At 50.0% G+C, this 8,156-nt stretch overlaps 1 pseudogene; it reads left to right on the top strand.

The window, feature by feature from the left end:
* Positions 1-5,021: 5,021 nt before the first annotated feature.
* The window catches only part of LOC106695191, a 65,515-nt pseudogene continuing 62,380 nt past the window's right edge, over positions 5,022-8,156 (top strand).

Below are 8,156 nucleotides of genomic sequence, written 5' to 3'. Positions count from 1 at the left end.
GGGGGTGGAGGGGAAGGGAGAGGGAGGGACCCCGAGAGAAACTCCTCTGTCTTCCTGTTTCTTAAAGGAAGGGCACTAGTCAGAGCCACTACAGATCCTTTGCGTTTTCTGGTCAATGGACTGGCCTGGCCCGCATACCCCCATGCCCTGTACTGCCAGACTTTCTTGCAGAAATACCTCCACCCGAAGAGTTCTTCACCTTTGTTTTAAAAAAGAGAAAGAAAGAAAGAAAGTAAGAAAGAAAATGACATCAACAAAGGAGCAAACGGACCCCAGGCCCTCCCCATCCCCTGCAAGCCCCCAGCCAACAAACAGAACTCCAGCTGCTCTCCTCCTACCGCATGCCCTTACCAGAGTCACTCACTGTCTTAGAAATACGTTGGGGGCCGCTCAGCGACTGACTCCTGCCTCCCCCCCACCTCTGGCACAATTCGGTGCCTGGAACCAAGCCGATCTTCTCCTTTCCTTCCTTAAGTGACTATGCCGCCACCTCAGCTGCTCAGGTGAGCCAGAGACAATATTCCAAAGTGGCCAGATGGCAAAAAAGACTCCAACTGGACGAAAAGATCGAGGGGGTGGGGGTGGGGGGAGAGACGACGAGCGCACACGGGGACTCGTTTTTTGCACTTTAGGCAGGAAGCCAGCTGAGAGGCAGAGGAATCTGTAGGAAAGGGCCTCCCTCATCTCTCCTTTCGCCTCCCCGCCTACTAAGTGGCTTGCCCACAATCGCCCCTCTCCTTTCAACCCAGGCTGAAAAAGCGTGGATGCGGCTCTTCCATGGTCTCCTTATGAGCGCTCCCCCTTGTCACATCAGACACTTGAGGGAAAGAAAACGTTGCCCTCATGTCTCCCTGGCGCCCCCCCCGCCCCCGTGTGTCAGGTGAATTTTTCAGGGCCGCCTCCTCCACAAACCCTAAGAAGGTGGAGGTAAGATTTTGGCCTTGGTGACATTTTCCTCTCTGGCATCTTAGAACGCTACCAGTGACTTCCAAGTGTTTTCAAACACTTTTGCACCGTTTCCTACCATTTGTCAGTGTACTGACTTCACTTTAGCAGTGATTCCCAAGTTTGGCCACACGCTGTTCTGCACAGTTTCTGATGTTGATCAGTGATTTCAAAGTGCTTTCAAACACTTTCATATAGTTTCCAGCCTTTTAGAAGTGAATCCCAAGTGGTGTCAAATACTGTTCTACAGTGTATTGCTCTTTAGCAGTGATTCCCAAGTGTTGTCAAACACTGCTCTACACTGATTCCTGATGTATATTTTTTTAAAATAATGTATTTCTTTATTGATTTTAGAGAGGAAGGGAGAGGTAGAGAGACTGAAACATCCGTAATGAGAGAGGAACATGGATCGGCTGCCTCTTGCACGCCCCCTACTGGGAATTGAGCCTGCAACCCGAGCATGTGCCCTTGGCCAGAATGGAACCCGAGACCCTTCAGTCCGCAGGCTGATGCTCTATCCACTGAGCCAAACCGGCTAGGGCTTGATGTGTTCTTTAAAATATATATTTTTTATTGATTTCAGAGAGGAAGGGAGAGGGAGAGATTGAAACATCCACGATAAGAGAGGATCATGGATCGGCTGCCTCCTATACACCCCATACTGGGGATCGAGCCCGAATCCCGGGCATGTGCCCTTGACAGGAATCGAAACTGGGACCTTTTGGCTCTATCCACTGAGCCAAACCAGCTAGGGCTAGTTTTTTTTGTTTGTTTGTTTTTGAGAGAGTGGGGAAAAAAAGAGAGAGTGGAAGGTAGGAGAGGAGGGGGGAGGAAGAGGCAGGGAGAGAGAGAAGTTGTTTATTCATTCATCAGTAGCTTTTAAATATATATAAATAAAAATGCAAATGTTTGTTTGTTCAAAATCTTAAATCTCCGAAAGGTCTTCACCGATTGCTTTGAAATTTTGGCACAATGTTGCATTCGAATACGCGCATGTTTCCATATACCTATATACTGACTATTATATAGATGTCACACCTGTGACAGGTAAAAACATGCTTTTTTTGAAAAACAGAGCCATCTGTTGGACGTAAAAGCAACACACGCTATACTAAAAATATAAGATTCCATTTCAATATTTCTGTTTACAATTATAAATTGCAGATAAAATTAACCACAAATATGCATGTCCAGCTGCAAAACGATCCATCAGCTGAGATATTCTCACATCAATTGCTGGGAATTGAGAATGGACAGGTGTCAGTTGATCTTACCTCAGGACGAATTTCATTGCCTCATCACTTCTGCAATTTAGTGACGTCAAAAGAAGAATTGGTTGAAAAAGTATTTCCCAATATTCAAACCAATTATAAGAATCACGATTGGCTGAGTGAATGAGCTATTCTTGCAGCCAAGAACAAAGACTTCTACGGACTTAACAATATCATTCAGTCTAACATTCAAAGCTAGGCAGTCACATACAAGTCCGTCGACACTGTTGTGGAAGCAGATGAAGCGATTAATTATCCAACAGAATTTTTGAATTCACTCGATCTGCCAGGGATGCCACCACATGTACTGCAATTGAAAATCGGCACGGCAATTACCATGTTGCGAAATGTCAACCAGCCAAAGCTTTGACAGGCACGAGGCTTGCAGTAAAAAAATTAATGAGCAATGTCATAGAAGCAACAATCTTGACAGGACCTTTCAAAGGTGAAGATGTCCTCATTCCTCAGATTCCTATGATTCCAACGGATATGCCATTTCAATTTCAGAGATTGCAATTCCCGATTCAATTGGCATTTGCAATTACCGTTAACAAAGCTCAGGACCAATCTTTAGAATTGTGCGGTTTAGATCTAGACGTGGATTGCTTCTCACATGGACAATTATATGTTGCGTGTTCTAGAGTCGGCAAACCAGACAATCTCTATATCTGCACAGACAATGGAACAACACAAAATGTTGCATACCCACAGGCATTGTGAAATTAAGCGTATTAGAAACGTGTGCTTTCTCTTTTCTTTCTTTTCCATTTAACCAGACTGAGCCACAGCAATGCGTGGCTGGGTACAGCATATATATATATATATATGTATATATATATATATATATATTTTTTTTTTTTTTTCCCCCTAGCATGTTTGGTTCAGTGCATTGAGCATTGGCCAGCCTGTGGACCAAAGGGTCCCGGGTCCGATTCAGGCCAAGGTCTTGGACCTTGGTGGCAGGTTCTTTGGGCCCTGGCCCTGGTCGGAGGCAACCAATTGACGTGTTTCTCTCACATCGATGTTTCCCTCTGTCTTGCCCTGTCTCCTCCACTCTCCCTAAAAATCAATGGAAAAATATCCTCGGGTGAGGATTAACAGCAACAAATATATATATATATATATATATATATATATATATATATGTGTGTGTGTGTGTGTTATTGATTTTAGGAAAGGAGGGGAAAGGAGGGGAAAGGAGGGAGGGAGGGAGGGAGGGAGGGAGGGAGGGAGGGAATGAGAGAGAGAGAGAGAGAGAGAGAGAGAGAGAGAGAGAGAGAGAAATACCTATCAGTTGCCTCCAATACATACTCCAGCTGGGAATTGGACCTGAAACCTGGAAAGGAATCAGTGACCTTTCAATGCGAGACATGACGCTCAACCAACTGAGCCACACCAGCCAGGGCTCTGTTGCTTCCTGTATGTGCCCTGATTGGGGAACGAAACCACAAACAGTGGCATAAGGGAAGACACTCTAGCCAACTGAGCCACTGGTCCAGGGCCAAATTGATTGATTTTGTACATTTCATGGACAAGGCCTCATCCACATTTACCTCATTTCAAACACACATACTACAGGGCGCCCCCCCCTCCGCCCCCAGACTTTCTTGTCATTCATAAGGTGAGTCACGCTAAAATCCACAACCAGATGACATTGTACGAATGTTCCCCACACCCACCTGCTTGCTGTCTTTGGGCTTTCTTGTGAATATATATATATATATATATTCATAGGCAGTGGCAGATGTGGTCAAGGTTAGTGTTTATTACCTCTATGGCTTCCTGGCTTTGTTGCTTTGTTTGTATACCTTGGAAATGCCCCCTCCCTATGTTGAAAATAATAGGTTTGGGGTGGTGGGAGGTAGTGGAAGGGGGGAACACAAAAGAAAGCCAAAGAGAAAGAAACCGGGGAGGGGGTTGGGGGGGAGGAAAATTGTTACAGAAAGAGGCTTTATACTTTGGGCGCTGTATTCAGGTGATGTTTTGTTGAGTTGTACACTTGAAAAACTTGCATGTATGTGTGCGTGTGTGTGTGTGTATGTGTGTTTGTGTGTGTGTGTGGTGTGTGTGTGTTTTCTTGGAGTTTCATACCATTAAACTGAGAAACACTCAAACCTGTAAATAATTTCTGTGATGAATTTATTTGAACCAGACTGTCGTCAACTGCCGGGAAGCAGAATCTCAAGGAATTGAAAATCTATTCCTTTCATGGCAGGGAAGAGAACTTTCCAAGGTCTAGATAACAAAGTCCGGAGGCCAGACCAAGGATAAACTTAAGTCATCACATAGGAGTTTAAAATCACCCTGTCTCTGCATAGATACACAGCACAGCAAAGCCCAAAGTCCACAAGCATGTCTTTGACCTATTTTTATAAATCACCATCCAAGGATGAGACTTGTAAGTGGTTTCAAACACTGTTCTACACTCTTTCCTGCTGTTGACCAGTGGGTTTCCATGAAATCCAGTGATGGTAGATGATGGAGGTGGGAGAAAGCAAAGGGGCGGAGGCTCGAGGTTGGTAAACTGTAAAATTATAGTGAGTGGTCAAAAATTAACATGACAACAGTGACAATGAGGGAATTTGTGGTCTCTGCCCTGGGACTCTGGGCTGTTCCCCAAGGGCACTGGAAAAAAGGGAAGTGACTAGTTACCTCTTGTCATTCACTAGCACAAAGATATGTGACCCGCCCTAACCGGTTTTGCTCATCTGGTGCCCGCACAGGAACAGCTCTGGTGCTGTAAGGAAAGTGAAGGACCTGCGTGCCTCCGGAGGGGCTCGATCCTAGGCCGATTTGGGCCCCGCCATGGCCGACAAAATCCACATGTCACTGGATGACATTAGGCTGGACCGGAGTCAGCGGGGCGGCCATGGCCGGGGCTGCGGCTGTGGCGGGAGTGGCGGCAAGGACCTAGGTCGGACAGAGGCCAGGCTGCCTCCCAGAGAAGCCGGAGTTGTGGAGCGCAGGCCGCCGCACCAGAGAGCAGGGGCGGCGGGCCGTTCCAGAACAGGGCGGACCTCGGCCGAGGCAGGAACCAGCCGGCGTCCTAGAGCAGGCTGAGACAGCTTCCCGACAAGTGGCAACACAGCACCTTCCGCTGGGCCTTCGGCAGGGGCGCCGGCCTGATAACTGGGGGGAAGCTGCTGCTGTCCAACCTGGACTTCAGAGTGTCCGACGCGGACATCCCGCAGCTGTTTGCGGAGTTCGGGCCTCTTAAGAAGGCCGGTGTCCATTACAACCGCTCTGGCCGCAGCCTGGGAACAGCCCACGTGCACTTTGAGCGGAAGGCAGATGCCCTGGAAGCCAGGAAACAGTACAACGGGGTCCCTTTGTATGGCCGTCCCCTCAACATCAGAGGGGCGCCCGCGGAGGCAACAGGCGAACAGGCAGGCACACTGGTCGCAATTCACAGCGACATATCTCAGCGGAGGAGTTGGACGCCCAGTTGGACGCTTACAACTCGATGAGGGGCACCAAGCATTTGGACGCCCAGAAGGACGCCTACAACCCGATGGGGGACACCAAAAATTTGGACGCCCAGCTGTACGCTTCCAGCGATATGAGGGGCACCGAGCAGTTGGACTCCCAGAAGGCTGCTGAAAACGCGATGAGGGGCACTGAGCAGTTGGACGTCCCGCTGGACAATTACAAAGCGATGAGGGGCACCAAGTAGTTGGACTCCAAGTAGGACACTTACAACTCAATGAGGGACATCAAAAAGATGGACGCCCAGCTGGACGCTTACAGCGGGATGAGGGACACCCCTGAGTTGGACACCCTACTGGACACTTACAATGCTATGAGGGACACTGAGGATTTGGACGGCCAGATGGATGGCAAGGAGATGGACGCCCTGCTGGATGATTACAACGCGATGATGGACACCAGCTAAAGCACCAGCAAGTCAGTGTGTGCGAGGATGGCCAGTGACCTGTGGCCAATGATGGAGTTGTTTCTTCTGTTTTGAAATAGGATTTAAAACTCATGTAAAGATTTTTCGTTAACTCTTATTTTATTAAATATTTCTGAAAAAGACCTGTTTTGTACCGAGTCATTTTGGGGATATATTTTCCTGGTTGCTCTTTTCACCTTGGCCATAATCAAGAGAAAAGGGTGTAGGAAAAACAAACAAACAAAAAAACTCGTTCCGAGTAGTAGGGCCCCTGCGGTGAGCCTTGAAGCCTAGTGCGCAGTCCCGGGTGGAGCAGCCGCAGGTGCAGATCTTGGTGGTAGTAGCAAAAATTCAAAGGAGGACTTGGAAGGCCGAAGTGGAGAAGGGTTCCATGTGAACAGCAGTTGAACTTGGGTCAGTCGGTCCTGAGAGATGGGCGAACGTCGTTCCGAAGGGTCGGGCAATGGCCTCCGTTGCCCTCAGCCGATCAAAAGGGAGTCGGGTTCAGATCCCCGAGTCTGGAGTGGTGGAGACGGGCGCCGCGAGGCGTCCAGAGCGGTAACGCAACCATCCCAGAGAAGCTGGTGGGCGCCCCAGGGAGAGTTCTCTTTTCTTTGTGAAGGGCAGGGCGCCGTGGAATTGGTTCGCCCGGAGAGAGGGTCCCGTGCCTTGGAAAGCGTCGCGGTTCTGGTGTCGTCCGGTGAGCTCTCGCTGACCCTGGAAAATCCGGGGGAGAGGGTGTAAATATGGGCTGTACCCATATCCCCAGCAGGTCTCCAAGGTGAACAGCCTCTGGCATGTTGGAACAACCTAGGCAAGGGAAGTCGGCAAGCAGGATCCGAAATTTCGGAATAAAGATTGGCCCTAAGGGCTGAATTGGTGGTGTTGGGACCCTTAGCGGGGCTGGGCACTCGCTTTGGCTGTATGAGGCGTGCCGCCCCACCCCAAGCCCGGGTCCGCCCCCGCAGCCCTTCCCCTCTGGCACCCCGACCTCCAGCTTTCTCCTCCCCCTCCCACCTCGCTCTCCCTTCCCCATCTCCCTCTGCGCCGGGGAGGGGGTCTGGGCGGCGCGTGGGGGGGGCGGCGCCCCAACCCCCTCCGCTTCGGGTCCTAGGGGAGGTCCCCCGCAGGGTCCGCGGGCCCGGACACCTGGGGGGTCGGCAGTGGAGGCAACTCTGGACACCAGCCGGGTCCTTCCTGTGGATTGCCCCAGCTGCTGCGGGCCAGCCCTCAGGTGGGCGGTCCAGCCCAGGATTTTGGCCCAGGCCGCGCACACAGGTCTTTCCTCCGCCTGGCCCGCCCCTGGGGCCTAGGTTCCGCGTGGTGCCTTGCCTCAGCCGGTGCCTAGCAGTCCACTTAGACCTGGTGCGGACCACGGGAATCCGACTGTTTAATTCAAACAAAGCATCGCGAAGTTCTGCGAAGGATGTTGACACCATGTGATTTCTGCCCAGTGCTCTGAATGTCAAAGTGAAGAAATTCAATGAAGCGCGGGTAAATGGCTAGAGTAACTATGACTCTCTTAAGGTAGCCAAATGCCTCGTCATCTAATTAGTGATGCACATGAATGGATGAATGAGATTCCCACTGTCCCTACCTACTATCCAGCGAAACCACAGCCAAGGGAACCATCTTGGCGGAATCAGCGGGGAAAGAAGACCCTGTTGAGCTTGACTCTAGTCTGGCATGGTGAAGAGACATGAGAGGTGTAGAATAAGTGGGAGGCCCAAGGCGCCCCTTCCCTGAGAGCCGAGGCCGACCAGATGGCCAGACTCAGACTCAGTCTCTGGCTGTTGATTAGAGTGATTGGCTGTGGGACTTTTTATTTTATTATATATTTTATTTATTTATTTATTTTATTTTCATTTTATTTTATATATTTTATTTTAATGCGCAGCCCGTCTCTGGCGGCGGGGACCCAGCCATCCACAGAGAGAGCGCGGGTCGACCAGATGGCCCGATGGGGACTTGGTGTCTGGTAAGGACTCCATCATGCACATAGAGCCGGGGTCGCCCAAATGGACTGGCCTGGACTTAAGTCTCTGATT

The sequence above is a fragment of the Myotis lucifugus genome, unplaced genomic scaffold, assembly GCF_000147115.1.
Source record: "Myotis lucifugus unplaced genomic scaffold, Myoluc2.0 scaffold_933, whole genome shotgun sequence".
Classification (NCBI taxonomy): domain Eukaryota; kingdom Metazoa; phylum Chordata; class Mammalia; order Chiroptera; family Vespertilionidae; genus Myotis; species Myotis lucifugus.
The sequence above is the reverse complement of the archived record's forward strand: the minus strand, read 5'-3'. Positions and strand labels throughout refer to the sequence as shown.